Below are 18,167 nucleotides of genomic sequence, written 5' to 3' on the forward strand. Positions count from 1 at the left end.
CTCACATTTTTGAACATAGACGTGAAAGTGCACGATCCAAACTTACATTTTTATAATTCATGAACGAAAACATTTTGTAACATGATATTGATGTACCATTTTCATTGTAATGCAATGTTTGGTTTTAAAAAGGGTTTCAAAGGATGAATTTTGAGATTTAAAGTTTTCAATTGATATATAATTTCTAAGGTCAGAACTCCTGTTATGATGTTGATTTTTGAGGTGCACTCTTGTCAAAAATGTTTCTATTACTTTTCAACCAAAATATCTATTTAGGAGTCTTAGACCTTTTCAACGATATATAGTTTGTCATGATTAGATTAGGATTTAATTGTAATATAGTGAAGTAAACTTAGGCGTCCCGCAGAGGGGACGGGTGACAGTTAAAGGGTTAATTAACACTAAAGAGAATGACAGACAGAACTATAACTCCTATTAACTACAAATTTTACATCGTTCATAAGCACCCACAGCTTGAACAGACAGCTAATTAAATATTCATCTGCCACAGCCAATCACCATCATTGTGTAATGCACAGCAGTCTGTGGGTGTTTCTCAAATGGAAGGCTGCATCCTTCGAAGACTGCATATCTCGACTGCCACGTCATCAAATGTCGCTCAAGGTCATCTCAATCGCAAGGATTCTTGGCCTTCGTTTCGCGTCCTTCATTCAGCTGAATTTGAAGGATGCATGGGATGTATCCTCCGCGACCTTCACTCACCCAAAATCCTTTGTACCCATTTCATGAAAATAAACTGACGAAAAACGATTCAGTACTGAGCATGTCTGAATTTATTATGAAATGTAAGACAAAAATAATGTTTTCAGTCATGAATGCATAGATGTTATTTTTAGTTTTGGTGTAAATTACTCACTAAACACTAAACTGCCAATAATGTAAGCCACCGGGAGACTAGACCGCTGTGATTCATTGTATTGCATTAATAGAAAGCCAAATAATATGATTTGTAATACAAAGTATTTTTCCAAAACTACGTTTTATTAGTATTTTCGAGCCATGGCGGTGAGGGTGGAAACATATGTGATATAGCCACGCTCACTTACTAGACTGTCTCATTCTAGCATTTAATGCCAAGGAGGACTCTAGCCTACAAGACTCTGAAGGACTGAGCTACAAAGGATGCAGCCTTCCGTTTGAGAAGCACCCAAACTTCACTCAGTGGTGTGCTCGCTGCACAAACCGACTGACATCTGACTTAAAGCAATGCATGTTAAAAAAAAAATTCTACCCTGAGACAGCAAACTCATTTCAGTTCATTAGACTCTAAGTGCAGCAATGTAATTCACAAAAAATGTAAGTTCGATTTGCAGTGGTGTCATTCACAAAACGACGATTGTATCACAGACTCTGCGGCTCAGTCGATAATGTTTTTTCCTTCATACATGGGAGTCTTGGATCAAATCCCACAGTTGTTAAAAGTTATTCATCAACTCCACAATCCCAGTGGCCAAGGCGATAAACTGTTGCATTTTAATCATGGTGTGTTGAGTTCAAACCCCGTGTCTGCTTATGTTAAATCGTTCTCATCCCACAAGGTCACTAAACACCAAGACTATGTGAGCGCTCTGATGGGCTGGTGGATAAACACTTGCTCACTGAGATGGTGATGGAGACATGAGTTCAAATCACACGGCAGATAGTCATATTTACAGGATAGTTTATTATAAAATCACAGGTCACATACAGGTTGACAGTAAAATATAAGTTCCTGCACAGGGATGAACATGAGATCTGTGGCTCACAGATAAAAGAGCTGTTTCATGGTTTCAGATGTTGTTGGTTCGATCCCAGACAGATCTCACTGATATTAATGGTTCTTTTCATTTAAAACAAAGATCTCAACAAAATACCATCCAAAACACAGTTTAACACATCACGCTTAGTAGCTCAGTTCATAAAGCATTGTGGTTTAATCAAGGAGATCTGAGTTTGAACCCCATTAATGCTTATGTTCAATTGTTGAGAACCCAACAAAGTGCCCCGAATGCCATTTCTCAGCGTAAGTGGCACTAGTGGCTAAACAGTGTTCATTGCGTGCAAGGCTATGATTGAAGCATGACACTCACACAATTGAAAGCTTTAACTAGTTTATTGTGGAATTACAAGTTAACAGTGAAATATAAGTTCCTTCACATGTTCCAGCAAGAGACCTGTGGCTCGCAGGTAAGAGCGCTGCCTCACGGGTTCAGAGGTTGCTGGTTTGATCCCAGCCGGGTCTCTGCGATACGAGTGAATGCTGGAGTGTGTGAAGGCGCGCCTGAAGAAGGGGGATATCAGTACGGTCTCCCCCTGGAGCTTCCAGCACCGTGACCCGCAGCGGTTATACTTTTGCACAGACTGAAAAAAATAAATAAAGCTGCATAAAAATTCTCATTCCCTGTCCCTTCCCCATCAGCTTAGGTTACCATCATTTGCTTTTCAAAGTGACAAATGCTAATTAAACCCTGTATCAAAATGACAGCAGACAAACTAATGACTAATATTATGACTAAACATCCAAATGTTTTTGCTTATTTTTAATAACTAATAGAACAGGGCTGATTAATCCTGAGCCACTTTCCGGAGTTTAGCTCCAAACTGATTGAAAACACCTGAAGCAGCTAATCAAGGCCTTTAGGACCAGAAGCTAGAAACTTCCCGGCAAGTTTGTTGGACCCTATGTTTCTTATTAAAATAAGTAATAATAATACAAATATGAACAAATTATGTTATTTACATGTTGTGTTTGTTTATCAGGTTGAGTTTGATATTTGACGGATCAATAAAGTTCTTAAAGATAATTATGATCGTTTGTACATTTGATTCTGACTGATTGATCCACGAACTGAGTAGCTCAGATGATTAAGTGTTGTGTTTTAATCATGGAGACCTGAGTTCAAATCCCACTATTGCTTACTTCAAATTGTCGTCGTTACATTCAACAAGGTACCACAAAAGCCCAGCACACTACGTGAAAGCCACAATGGGTTAATGGTTAAACACATGGTTTCGGCTGATGCGGCTGCAATAGAGGCATGGGTTCGATTCTCACCTCAGTGTGTTTGGACAACTGATGCCTCGCCGTTCAGAGGTTGCTGGTTCTATCCCAGCCAGACTTCTGTGAAGGGGATGATTTGAAAGAGACTCTGCTAAAGCTTTAACAGGTTTCTTGTCAAATCACATACAGGTTAACAGTGAAATATAAGTTCCTTCACAAGTTTAAGCAAGAGATCTGTGGCTCGCAGGTTAGCGTGTTGCCTCATGGTTCAGAGGTTGCTGGTTTGATCCCAGCCAGATCTCCGTGATGTGAGTGTTGTGTGAATGAAGGGACGGGGATGATTCGGGTCCCCCCCGAGCCCCGGCACGATGTCCAGCAGGGGTTATACTTCTTGACAGAAAAAAAAATTAATTTTAGCTGTATAAATTTTCAGCTCCGCCGTCCCTTCCCCACCTGTTTAGATTACCATCATTTGCTTTAATAGGGGGGTGACCCTCCAAAAAGAAAATGATGGTAACCTACATGTTTAGTGCACAACAAAACACAAACATAAGTTATGAGTCTTACCTGTCCATCAGCGGATGTCCATCATTACAGTGAAAGTCTGTCCACACGTCCCAGAGCTCTGCTTCTGATCAAACTCATCCCTTACTCTGTAGAGGAAAGAGAGAAATAAACACAGACATTACTTTATATAGTACATCTAAACCATCAGCATTTAAAATTGAGCATATATATAATAATACATAAAAACATAGGCTTGTAAACAACTGCCTTAATACATTCTTAGTTGTCAAAAAGCAAGTGGACTATTTAAACAAGATTTTAGGTAAAAAAAAAAAAAAACTACAACACATCAACAAATCCACGCGTATTTGTGACCCTGGACCACAAAACCAGTCTTAATCTCAGTTTTGAAAAATTGACACTTAAAGGGGTCATATGATGCGATTTCAAGTTCTCCTTTCTCTTTGGAGTGTTACAAGCTGATTGTGCATAGATAAGATCCCTGAAGTTGCAAAGACTAAAGTCTCAAAACCAAAGAGATATTCTTTATCAAATTTAAGACTCTGCCACACCCCCCTAAAATGGCTCGTTCTAACACGCCCCCACATATCTACCTCACTATGTGGAAATATTTGCGTAATGACACCCAAATGTGCACGCAAAGAAAGAAGGTGTGGTTTCAATAACCGCAGTTAGTGTTGAAGTTTTGTGGTCCAGGGTCACATTTTTGCTTTAGTGTCTGCGTGGAGACACATTAAAAACAACTCATGAAATTCATCATAACATAAATCATAACATAACATAAAACTGGCAGTGGAGCACCACTACAACATATCAGAGGAAATAATGACACATCAAAACTGAAATACTTGGCTAGTGCAAAGAGTAAGTACTTCAATGTTAGTGCAAGAGAAAAGCACTGCATGTGTGGAGTTACTTACAGTGACTCTCGACTCCTGCACTTTATCGCAGATAAATGTTTAGTTTGTCCAGTAAATTTTGCAGTGTCACATGCCACTCTGTCAGGTGGTAATTTAATTGTTGATTAGCTGAATATATAGCCTATATATATGCACTGTGACAACTTATGTCATTAACATTACTTACAGTATTCAAGAATGCATTTTAAAAATTATATTTAATTTAAAAAGTGACAAGTGTAATTGACAAAGGAGGGCGTAACCCATTTAAGCTAATTTATTGCAGTGGTGCAATTTAGGAAAATCACCACAGGACAGCACAAACTGTTTAAGTTTATTAGACTATGGCAAGCCATTTTGACTTTTATTCCTTCACAGGATTCCATTTTCACCATTAGCCTATAAAGCACAGACACACAGATAGAGAGAGAAAGAGAGCAAAAATACAAACATCAATAACACTCTTTGTATCAATAATAGAGACAAAAATTAATACGTCATTAGACGTAACGCTAGTTAAAATGCTAATTGTTGATATCAGGAATTCGCATTTTTACTAGTAACAAAGTAATTATTGATATCAACAAAGGCAGGTGATATCAGAAATTGCCCTTGCAACTAGTGAAAATAGAATTACTGATATTTTAAATAATATTTTAACCAGTAAAAATACTTTGCAAGAGGTAGGCTATGCTTATTACTAGTTGCAATTTCATTTTTGATATCGTAAATGTATTTCTGCGAGTGATGACGTAATTTTTTATATCAAGAATTCATGTCGGTACTAGTGGAAATGTAATTCCTGATATCAATCAGCATTTCTGATATCCACAATTCATATCCTACATGTGGTAAAATGTTAAAAGGGCGACAAAACTATTACAGATATCAAAAAATGCATTTCTTACTAGTTAAAGTTCTAAATACACACCTCAGCTTTGTATTTATTACTAGTAGAAATATAATTTTTGATATCAATAATTAAATTTTTACTAGTAAAAATGCTAATTCCTGATATCAAGGATTCAGTTGTCACTAGTTGAAATGTTATTGACTACTAGTAGAATTTCTTTTTTACTAGTAACAATCACATTCATGATATCAGAAATTAATATTGTCACTAGTGACAATCGAATTATTGATATAAAAAATGAACATTTGCACTAGTAGCAATTCAGCTGTTGATATCAAGAACAGACATTTGAAAAACAAAAACAAAAAAACAATTGAATTTGAATGGTAGCCTATGGTGACATTTAACACGTGAAAATACAATTACAGATATCAATAAATAATGATAGTTTTTACTAGTTGAAATTTAAATCCTGATATCAAGAATTAGCATTTCAACTAATTGTAATAATATCAAGAATTCATATCCTATGAAGGAATAAAAGTGAAAACGGCTTGCCATAATTACAGTAGACTCGAAAAATCACCACAGGAGGGCGCAACATGTTTAAGTTTAAGTCGATCTGCAGGGGTGTCATTCAGAAAGTTACCATAGGAGGACGCAAATTATTTTAGGACAGAACAAAATCTCAAAAATATTACGATACAGTCAATACAATTACTTAATAAATGATAAAAGAAATAACTTAATTCCAACATATTTTTATCAGTTGTATAGACCAATTTAAATAGACTCTTTTCTCACATAAGTTTTACAGAAAAAAACCAAGAGTATCTCAGGTTTTGTCACAACAATCTACGGTGCGACTCAAGTTAACAAATAAAGGCAGTGCGCAAAGATAAGTATGCGATTTGTGTAGTTCGTCACCACTGATGAATAAATATTTCATTTAATTCAATTTCCTCGCATATTGTGAAATGCAGGCATTAGATTAATGCACATCTCTGTGCATTATAAAGAAAGGTTTTGTGACACTGCACAGCTTTTACAGTTTACAGACATATCAGCACAATTAATCGATCAGTCCAGTAAACACCAAATACAAACTCAGTTCATATCATGATGTGTGCCTGTAAAAGACAACCAAGCTAATGACAATACTTATGGGGCTTATGCTGGACTTCATTCTAGTACACAGATGTGCTGCATTAGTCATTCTTGAGAAGTGGGACAAAACAGGGTGCAAAATTGAAAAAATAAAACCTTGTACTCAGACAAATGAAACTACATTTATGTATTTTATATGTACTAAGAGCTGTTTTAGACGTAGTGAGAGGACATTAAGAAACACAGATTTGGTATAATAATGAGAAAATGAAATTGAAGGTGATAATTGTGTTAAATACATTTTATTATTAATCCCTCATGACATTGGAAAATATTTGTATTTTTTAAAGCTAATAGCAGTTACCCTTGCTGGACCTGTTTTGTCCCACAACTCAAGAATGACCTAACGCGAGTTACGTAATCAGATTACTTTTTTCAAGTAACTAGTAAAGTAACGCATTACTTTTTAATTTACAAGAGAATATCTGAGTTACTTTTTCAAATAAGTAACGCAAGTGACTTTTTTTTCCCAATTTATTGATTGACCGCTCTCCTGTCCCCATGGTGACAGAAATCAGAAGATGTTACTGTAGTTCTAATATAAATATGAATATGCATGAACTCATATCACTCACAACAACAACAGCAAAAAAAACGCACAGATTCAGTATTCCTCAAAATGAATCAAAATAATGCAACTCAGAATATGACGCAAACCTGCAATAATTAAATGTTAAACAACACAAATATGCTTTATGTATTTAATCCCATTCTATTAACCAATGTCTTTGCTTCTGACCTTCGATGATCCAGTTGAACCGTACTAATAAGCAAAAATTACTCTCGATAAACATTTGTGTGTCTTTGATTATTGCTGAAGTCTGTTGATATTTCTTCTTCTGCATTCTACTGTACGGACGTAAATGTACTTTGCCTTCAGCCTGAGGCTTATTCATTTCACTTTTGGTGTGAAAAGACTTTTATGTTTGTCAAAAATATAACTTTTTTATTTTAAAAACAAACAAACAAGCCCTGTCCAGATTTACAAAGTAACGCAAAAGTAACGTAACGCATTACTCTCCATAAAAAGTAACTAAGTAACGTAATTAATTACTATTTTATGGAGTAACGCAATATTGTAATGCATTACTTTTAAAAGTAACTTTCCCCAACACTGAGAATGACTGAGTATTGAATAAAACGTATTTGTAACTTCATGAAAACGTCTGCATGTATTTGACAAATACTGCAGCTAATCCACTTCATCAGTTAAAAAAAGTAGGCAAACACCGCACGAGCGTCACCACGGATTACAAGCGGCAAATCTCGCCCAGTCAAAAATCGAGTACAGCCGGGTACTTTTCGACTCGACAGGTAAAAAGCGCAGTTTCCATCCGCTCCACTAGGCGGCGTCAGCGAGCGACACTTTCAGCCTGAGCTCCGTTAGATCCTTGACAACATTCAAGTACAGATTCTGCAGTGACAGACTCTTAATGCCACTCAATTACAGCCCGCCAGCAAGCAAAGCGACACACACTGCGATAAAGTGCAGGAATCGAGTGTAACGCGACTCACCTGTAAGTAAGTTTCCGCGTGCGTCGCGCTGTCAGTGAGTAATGACAGCAGTCCGTCTGATGCTGCACGTGGATCTGGTGTGTTTGTTTTGCTCGCGGTGTTTCTGCACATCTCTCACCTGCTGCTCCTCCGGACACTTCTTCACATTCAGAGCGATTCAGATCTCCTGTAAAGGTAAATCTGTCGTTCTCTTACATCTCCAACTGAGAGACTTCATAGTGTGATGTTAGTCAGTTGCAGACAGTGTTTGGAGGAGGGACTTGCTCTAGAAAGTAATTGATTGGATACAATTTGTGTAGCAATATGAGCCATAAAAAAAAAAAAAATCAGATCTGTAAAGAGAATGTGTGCATATTGAAAAGCATAATTTCACTAGTATATAAATGGCTTTAAAGCTAATAGAAATATTAAAGATTTCAGGGAGTCATAATCTTGTTGATGAGAAAAATTGTTTGACCATATTTGAATAGCGAATGAAGGCAGTCACATATATGAGTATGAATGCTTACTTTCAGAATAACAAAATGAATCAGTAGCTGTTGTCACCTTTATAGGCTTTAAATGTATACCCCCCTTCTTTTCATATATGATCAAGTGTATTATCATATTACTGTGGTGTTACTGTATTCATGTTTGTTAATAGAGAGGGTTGGGGTTTTGTGAAGCTCTGATGTTCTTCTGCAGCTTCATGTCTTTCCTACTTCTAGCTGTGATTGTTGTAATATGAGTAGAGCATACGTTTCAAAGGCATTTTTAGATGTAAAACTACATTAAAGGGGTCATATGATGCTTTTTTAAAGATCATTATTTTGTGTATTTGGTGTAACAGAATATGTTGACATGCTTTAATGTTCAAAAAACACATTATTTTTCAAATACTGTACATTATTGTAGCTCCTCTATCCAGACAGTGTTGCTGCAGGCATTCAAGTAAAATAAGTATCAACAAAATCCATGCATGCACTGAAGCTGTCTTCAAAATGGATTCATGCATTCATTCATGTTTTGGATGTGTTTTGAATTATTTTCATTGCCAAAAAAGCACAAAAACATACAATGTTTTGTCTAAAATATGAGTCAGTTAATATTAACTTCTTGTTTGTTGAATTGTATAAAATCAATATCACTGTGCAGTCATGCTGATGTTCAGGAAAACAGCACTCTTGCTCATCTGATATTGCTTAACTATTCTGAACGTTATAATTTTACTTATTTACACTTATTATATTTATTTGGAATTATTTGCACGCATATCTTGAATTTTGTGGGCAAATTAACATGCAAACCCTCATTATTTTCTGACCTGCTCTCCGTTATTTTGAGGTGATAATAAGGTTCCACTCCGCCAGTGTCACCCAGTCGCTGTCTGTAAATGATTCTAGAAAACAGTGCTGAGTGTGAGTTTTCAGAAGGTTTACGTACAAAACTGGGACAAATATCTGGGACAAACATTGCGCAATAATTAATGATACACATATCTAATGTTTTCTGTCTTTATGTATCTGTTTAAACTACAGAATAAGGGATGTCCGAAGCAGAGTTCTGGCACATGTGGACAGACATTTGCCTTAATTACAGAACTCAAGTGATGGACAAGTAATGCTTGTATTTTTATTATTGTTTAAATGTTATTTACATATTATTTTTAATATTGTAAATACAATAGTGTATTCAATTGTACTTAGACACAAACCTTTTTTAGTATTATTAGTATTTATTTAATTGTACATAGGAACAAAAATGTAATTCAAATGTAGGTAAATGTATTTATTCTGAACATTTGCAACAGTCCTCATTTTAATGTTCTAATTCTGAATATTTAAGTTTAATAGTTTTATTATTGTTAAGATTCAATTTTACGTAATGTAATTATCTATATTTTTTAACAAGAAAAATGTATTTATTGCAAAAACCTGATTTTATTATTCTGTTTATAAATATTTACATAGTTTTTAAATATAATATATATTATAAAATATATAATTTTTTACAAATGTTTAATATTTTAGATACCGAAGAGTATTCAATTTTTATTAGCTTTATTATTGTTAAGATTTATTTAATTGTACCTAGTCACAAACTTTTTAAAACATGTAAATATTTTTATTTTTAACAAGAAAAAAATATATTTCATGCAAAAAAACAGATTTTAGTATTCTACGCTTTTGCTTTTGCCTAAAAACAAACAGCGTCTCCCTGACATGGCTACTTCAACACTAACTACGGTTACTGAAACCACACCTTCTTTCTTTGCTTTATTAGCTTTATTATTGTTAAGATTTATTTAATTGTACCTAGTCACAAACTTTTTAAAACATGTAAATATTTTTATTTTTAACAAGAAAAAAATATATTTCATGCAAAAAAACAGATTTTAGTATTCTATTCCTAAATATTTACTTATTTACATATCATTTTATTTACTATTTGCATTCTAATTATATTGGAAATATAAACATTCCTGTATTTAATTCTACCTATACACAAAATGATTATTAATTCTTAACATTTGTATTTATTAATATTTGCAAAAATCCTAATTTTAATTTTCTGATTCAAATTTTTAAAAAAATGTTTAATTAATATTTGTTTAATTTTTTTTATTTTAATATCTGTAAATGTTTATTTCTTATAGTAAATAAATACTTCTCTATGTGTGAGGTGGTGTGGCTGAGTGGTCAGAGCTCATGGCTTAAGCCAATGCAGGAGATGTGGCTTCAAATCCCCCGTTAGCTGTGGATGTGAATGAGGAAGCCCTTTTTTTCCATTTTGCAGCCAAAAAAAAAAAATTTCCAAATCTTTTTCCTCTCCGCCTTTATCTCCTGGCCCTCTTACTACCCCAGGTACATCTGCCAGTTAGTCCATGTTTCTCATGGCTGTATAGCCAGTGTATTTTACCACTCCAGGTATTTTAGCCAGTCTGCCTCTCTGTTTCACCACACATAGCCATGCTCAGTTACTCACTGCCCCAGGTGATTCATTGTTGTCACAGCTTTCTCTCTTTGGTGTGATCTCCACACACCAAGGTGGGGTTTGAACCCACTTCTCTACTGTAACTTCGTCCGCACCCAACATGTGTTTAGCCACTAGTGCCATTGTGGCTTTCACAGCAACTCCTGACATTTGGGCCGCTTTGTTGGATATAACATCAACAATCTAACATTAGCAATAGTGGGATTCGAACTCAGGTCTCCATGATTAAAGCACAAGGCTTTACCACCTGTGCTACAGAGCCTGAGGAGTTGAGCTGGATTTGGATGGGGTTTTATTGAGAGTTGTTTTGCATATAAAGAAAAACTTAACAGGTGCTAGGTTTAAACCCAGACTGTCATGCATGAAAGACAAGCAATTATCCACTGCATCACAGAGCTTGCGATGTGTAAGATAGTTTTGGTTTTTTTCTATTATCTATAACAACAATTTAAGATAATTGACAGTGGGATTCGAACTCAGGACACCACGTTTAAAACTCAGTTTATCCCCTGAGTCCGTACAGATGTGACATATTCTGGATGTGCTATTATTTTAAGCTGCAGCAGAAATGATAGCATGAAAGTGACATAAGTAACAGTGAGATTTGAACTCAGTCTCAATGATTAAAGCGCAAAAAAAAAATTTAACATTTGTTTAGACTTTCAATTGAAATACAGATTTTTTTTTTTACTTCTTGGCATTGTTATATTAAAGTACATTTTAAAGAACAAACGTATTCATTTAATAAGTGATGAAAAGCATGGGATTTGAACCATGACTTTCACCTACCAAACAGCAGATGCTTTACCAGTGCACCACTGGGTTTGGTAGGCAATAATGTTTGGATTTGAGTGTATGGCATTACCTATTGCAACAATTTAAAATAAGGAATAAAGGGATTTGAACCCAGGACTTCATGTTTAAAACATAACATTATCTCTTGCGCCATTAAGCCTGTGTTTTGAGTGTGCATTTATTTTTATTTTTTAAGCTACAGCATAAAATTATAGCAAGAACTTGATGTTTGCAAAAGCAGGATTTGAACTCAGGTCTCCACAATTAAAACAGAAGAGTTGATCACCTGAGCCACTGAGTAGGCAAAGTTGTAGCCTTTGGATGTGGTTTTATTGAGAGTTTGTTTTAAATGATAAGTAACATGCAAAAGCAGGATTTGAACTCGGGTCTTTATAATTAAAAATCCAAGCCTGCAGGATTTCAACTTGATATGGATGAGGTTTTATTGGGAGCTTTGTTTTAAATGATGAAACATACTTAAGACTTTCATGTATTATGAAACAAGTGATTAGTAACTGAGCCTCAGAAAAGGAGGATATGTTAAATTGTCTTTTTAAGGGTAATTTAGACTTTCAGGTAAAATACAGAATTTTTTTTAGGTTAAAGAACATGAATTGCCTAACAAATTAGTTGATATATTTTGATGTACACACTTGTATAGAATTTTTTTTTTACTAAAAAATAAATAAAATAAAAAATTGTTAGGTGTAGTGTTTTTGGTGGAAAGACAGAAATTCTATTTCTGATAATGTATTAAAAACATAATTATAATTTATTTTATTTAAATTTATGTGTGTTACAGTTTTGGCACAATTATTGTTTTGGTCTTTGTTCTGGCAAAGTGCAGTTTTATGATTTGAACTGCCAGCACAGAATAATAATATCCATTCCCGTTTAACAAGCATTGATACAACACTGCACAAACAATTGAACAAACCATGAAGTCACATGTAGTTGAAAGGAACACTATTCTCAACAAAGGTAACAACTTAATTAAAAATGTAGTGATCATTTAATAAAAAAACACATAAACAACACTAAACAGAATGACAAATAGAACTATAGAACACCACATTTAGAACCTAAATGTGGTGATTTTGGTGAATTACACCACTGCATATCGAGTCTAATGACTCTAAACAGGTTGCACCCTCCTGTGATTTTTGTGAATTACACTGCTATAGTAATTTACTAAAGTATTATAGTATCGTATAATATAGTATAGTAAAGAATAGTATAGTAGTATTATAGTAAAGTTAATATTGGTCCATAGGCATTTCTCAAGAAAGACAATACATTCAGTCTATGCTTTTTGTTTATTTATCCAGTTCCTCTTTCTATTATGACTTACATTGGTTTGATAGTCTGTTGAAATGAGTTTATTATTAAGATCATATTGGTTCTGCACCCTTTTTTCTTTGCACTGCTGATGAATTACATTTTCATGTGTGGGTATAGTGACAGTATTTATCATGTGAGGGTATAGTATAGTGAAAAAGGAGGTTCTGGAAAATAATGTAAAATAAAGTATGTGAGAAACAGTCACCGGGACACTTTGTAGGCAGTTTGGCTCTTTTAATGTTGCAGGGATAAAATGAATGATACAGTTTAGTGATGACTGCAGAATAATTGTGGGTCTAAGACAAAAAAGCAGAAATAAAACATGACATTAGTAAAATGACAGACTTTACTGTCTCTACATATGCAATCAAACAGAAAGATGGTTTTATAATGACTACAAATGCATATGTGAAGAAGGAGACAAAGTCTTCTGGCTCTCTGTAGCGCCTCGATTCGCTGCACGTTTACCTCAGCCTGCCGCCAACCTTGCCCTTGCCACGACCTTTGGCACTGAAAAGAGAAAAAATAATCATTAAACCATTATATTTGGCTGCATATCAAAACACAAACTTTTGAGATAATTGCTGATCCTTTCATCAGTTCATTGATCTACTAAATCAGAACATAACATTATGCTATTGAAATTATTTAAATGATTTAGCACACTTTATTTCTAATCATAACGCCTTTCAATTTTTACTTGCAAATTTCAGACTTGATCTCAGATGACAGACTCTGAGCATACCCTTATTAATATTCATCAGCTAATCCATGAATATTAATTAAAACAACAACCCCAAAAACAAAAATGATTCCTGTCCTTACCACATTTGTGAAGTGAAAACAAAATAAAACTGTTATCGGAATGTCAGTTCACAAGATTAGAAGAGACACATTTCATCAACATGCAAGAAAAAAAGCGCCACTCATTCGCATGCTGTCCATGTTTCAGTCTTGTTTTGGCCTAATGTGTTTCTTACCATCTCGTTCAGCCTACAGACTCCATCTCAAGAGACAAAATATTCATTTTGAACTTACCGTTCCATCGGAGTCTCTCTCATCTATGTCCAATCAATGTATAAAAGGAATAGTTCACCCAAAAATGAAAATTTGCTGAAAATGTACTCACCCTCAGGCCTTCCAAGATGTAAATGAGTGTCTTTCTTTATGTGAACAGATTTGGAGAAATTTAGCATTCCATCACTTGCTCACCAATGGATCCTCTGCAGTGAATGGGTGCCGTCAGAATGAGAGTCCAAACAGCTGATAAAAACATCACAATAATCCAAAAGTAATCCACTCCAGTCCAGTCCAGTCCATCATCTAATGCCTGTGAAGTATTCATCATCTAATGCAATATGAAGTATACAGTATTTTTTTTTTTAGGATTTTGATGTGAGAGGACGATAGTAGATGGACTTTTTCATTGGAGGAAGAGTTATTATGGATTATGGACTCGTAATTTGGCCAGAAGTGATGGTTTGAATTGAAAATGCCTTGATGGATTTGTTTGCATGCAGCTTTTTGCCTTAACAAGACATTAATTGATGGATGGATTACTTGTGGATTATCGTGATAATTTAATCAGCTCTCGTTCTGACGGCACCCATTCACTGCAGAGGATCCATTGGTGAGCAAGTGATGGAATGCTAATCTACATCTTGGATTTTTGGGTGAACATTTTTAATAATTCATACCTATATATCTGCATATATGAGTGGTTCTGTCAGCTTATGTGGGCAAATTCATGTACTGTATGTGTTGGCGATGCCAGTAAAGTACAAATTGAAGGAGCCACTTGAACTGGTCCTATTAGGATTGAGTGTAAAAATCCTAAACGTTTCCCTGTTTGACGCTGGGATTGAGCTGGACCACATGCTCCAACCTCGCTCTGGTCAAGATGGTACGGTTTCATCGGGCCTGGGATCTGAAAGGAGCAGGGTCTGTTAAGCAGATCAAACCAAAACGGCTTTGTCTTGGTCTGCTTAACAGCAACACTTCCTCTGCTTCCTTCTTCTGAACCAGACCTTGCTGAAACCAGGGGAAAGTGACCAGTGTGGCTCAGGGTACTTACCTCTGGTGATCTCTGAGTCTAGCCAGTAGCTGAGTGATCTGTAAGGGACACATACAAGCCTTGCTAAGCACAAAAGACAATTTCAACAGGACAGGCTGATGGGGAATCCTGTGGATTTGCAGACGTCAGCTGCCTGATTACAGCCACAAGCACGTCTCCTGCCTTCACCCACGGCAGCGACCGACCGATCGAGAGCCCAGACCCGACACAAATCTGACCGACAACAGTTACACAACACAGCCGGTTACTTACAACTTTTGTTGTTCATTGATTCGGGTCTGGAGAACATTAATCTGGAAGCAAGTCACAGTTTTAGACAGGCAGGCCATGGATGCCTGTTTTCACAGCGCCCAAGTGGGAACTATTTTACCAGCCAAGTCTTTTTTTAAAGTCAACATGAAATATTCACAAATTATTTTGATTCTGTAATATGAATATATTGGTGGATTCAAATCCGTGTATCATTCGATCATTCGTTTTTTGATTTAATATTGAAAGTAGAAAAATGAGAGTTCATCTTAAATTTTCGTTTTTCGTTCATGGGTGGAAAAATGAATAAACAGCTTGAATATTCGATTTCTACATGTGGGCGGGAATTAAACGCCCCTTTCTGCTGATTGGTCAGCCGAAGATCAAACCGTGCCTTCATCAGTTCTTCTGCAGTATCATGCAGCAGAATAATAGTCCTCCACTGCTGCAGTTGTATGGATTCTTAACGCATTTATTGCAACTACATTTAATCTTTTTTCATTAAACAAACAGGGTAATGAATAGCTGGACACAACTCGTACTGGGGCAGAGTCTAGACAGGGCTTTCTTCTGTGTAGATATAAATTCTATTCTTTGCATCAGCTGGGCATGGCAGGGTATGATATGACAGCTGTCTTAGCCTACCCTGCTCACCCAGTAAGTCTGTTTGTTTGTTTAATTAAGAAATGAATTAATTCGTTTAAAAATAAATATTTTAAACAAGACAAAAAGGAAGGAATAGTAAATTGGCTTGGGTATATATAGGCCTATGTTCACAGATATTAAATATCTACTGTTAGAGTTATATAATGTAGTCTTGTGTTTTATTAAAATTGATTATAATTGATATCTCAAAAGGATATGCACTTGCATAAGCTGCTGTGCACTCGCACTGCAATGCAAGATTTTCATAAAATATAATAACTTGCCATTTCGGTTTGTTTCTCACCAAACCCTCAGTATACCTTCAGAATGCTTGGAATATATGCCACGAGATGTATAGGATTATTTTACGACAGATATGCATCAGCTTCAAATAAAAAATAAAAAATACTAAAGTCACCATTCTCTGCCATTAAATTGGCATTGGCAGGACATTTTTGTGTTATTAAGTAATAAGCCTTTAGAACAACATTAAGGTGAGTAGTCACTCTAGTTCAGTATCCAAAAAATTGCGACGAAAATTTAAGCTGAATTCTCGTTTTTCGTCTTTTGGAAAAAAACGAAAAAGGAGGCGTTTTCTCATTTTTCTAGTTTCAATATTAAATCAAAAAACGAATGATCGAATGATACACGGATTGATTCAAGTCCTCCTGGGAAGTTCATATTTACGAAGTCGTAATTATGACGTCAGGTGTTTCAAATAAATTTGGTCGAAGCAAGATGGCAATGCACCTTTTCTGCATAAAATGCAAAATTTTTTAACTCTGCATATATACAATTATTAATAAAGCATGCACATTGGGTGTTTTTTTTTCATTTACACTACCGTTCAAAAGTTTGGGATCAGTAAGACTTGTAATGTTTTTTAAAGAAGTCTCTTATGCTCATCAAGGCTGCATTTATTTGATCAAAAATACAGAAAAAAACAGTAATCTTGCAAAATGTTATTACAATCTAAAATAATGTTTTCTATTTTAATATCCTTTAAAATATAATTTACTTCTGTGATGCAAAGCTGAATTTCCATCAGCCATTACTCCAGTATAAAGTGTCACATGATCCTTCAGAAATCATTCTAATATGCTGATTTATTGTTAGAATTATCAATATTGGTGACAGTTGTGCTGCTAAATATTTTTTTGGGAACTGCGATAATTTTTTCAGGATTCTTTGATGAATAAAAAGTTAAAAGAACAGTATTTATTCAAAATATAAATCTTTTCTAACAATATAAATCTTTACTATCACTTCTTATAAATTTAATACATCCTTGCTGAATAAAAGTTTTAATTTCTTTAAAAAAAAGAAAGAATATAAATTGACTGACCCCAAACTTTTGAACTGTAGTGTATATTGTTAGAAAAGATTTCTATTTTAAATAAATGCTCTTCTTTTTAACTTTTTATTCATCAAAGAATCCTGAAAAAAAGGTTTCACAGGTTCCAAAAAAAAATTAAGCAACACAACAGTTTCCAGCACTGATAATAAATCAGCATATCAGAGTGATTTCTGAAGGATTGTGTGACACAGAAGACTGGAGTAATGATGCTGCAAATTCAGCTTTGATCACAGGAATAAATGAGATTTTAATGTATATTAAAATAGAAAAACCTTATTTTACATCGTAATAATATTTCACAACATTGAATTTTTTCCCTGTATTTTTGATCAAATAAATGCAGCCTTGATGAGCAGAAGAAACTCCTGTAAAAACATTCAAAAACGTTCTGATCCCAAACTTTTGAACGGTAGTGTATGTTTTTATCCAATTTAAGAAGGTGCTCTAAATTGAATTATGTATTTTATTGTAGTTGTACAATACTATATTTTGTATGCAAATTAGTTTGACTGTGAAATTATATAATTATTATTAAAATAATAATTTAATTAACCTATTATATAATTTATTAAATTATCTAATAATTATAAAATAATTTAATACATGTTAACCAATTTGGCATTAATACAGACGCTGCATCCATTACATGTTTTCTCAACTCAGAAACTCTGGGCTTAAAGAAAATCCAAAGTTTCACACTTATAATTACGACTGCTGATATTCATGTGCGTTCAACTCGTAAATGCAATCTTTCCGACATGACTCCATAT

The 18,167-nt window shown here is 34.7% G+C and overlaps 2 long non-coding RNA genes across 2 annotated transcripts; both read right to left on the minus strand.

Moving 5' to 3' along the window:
- Positions 1-3,130: 3,130 nt before the first annotated feature.
- Positions 3,131-4,480, minus strand: LOC107579986 (uncharacterized). Its single transcript, XR_001608565.1, has 3 exons — positions 4,450-4,480; positions 3,569-3,654; positions 3,131-3,391 (listed from the first exon to the last, which is right to left on the minus strand). It is a non-coding gene; the product is annotated as an uncharacterized lncRNA (long non-coding RNA).
- Positions 4,481-13,366: 8,886 nt separating this feature from the next.
- LOC107579971 (uncharacterized) lies at positions 13,367-15,186 on the minus strand. Its single transcript, XR_001608562.1, has 2 exons — positions 15,147-15,186; positions 13,367-13,582 (listed from the first exon to the last, which is right to left on the minus strand). It is a non-coding gene; the product is annotated as an uncharacterized lncRNA (long non-coding RNA).
- Between the last annotated feature and the right edge of the window lie 2,981 nt (positions 15,187-18,167).

This window comes from Sinocyclocheilus grahami, unplaced genomic scaffold (assembly GCF_001515645.1).
Source record: "Sinocyclocheilus grahami isolate Dianchi unplaced genomic scaffold, SAMN03320097.WGS_v1.1 scaffold33.1, whole genome shotgun sequence".
Taxonomy (NCBI): Eukaryota; Metazoa; Chordata; class Actinopteri; order Cypriniformes; family Cyprinidae; genus Sinocyclocheilus; species Sinocyclocheilus grahami.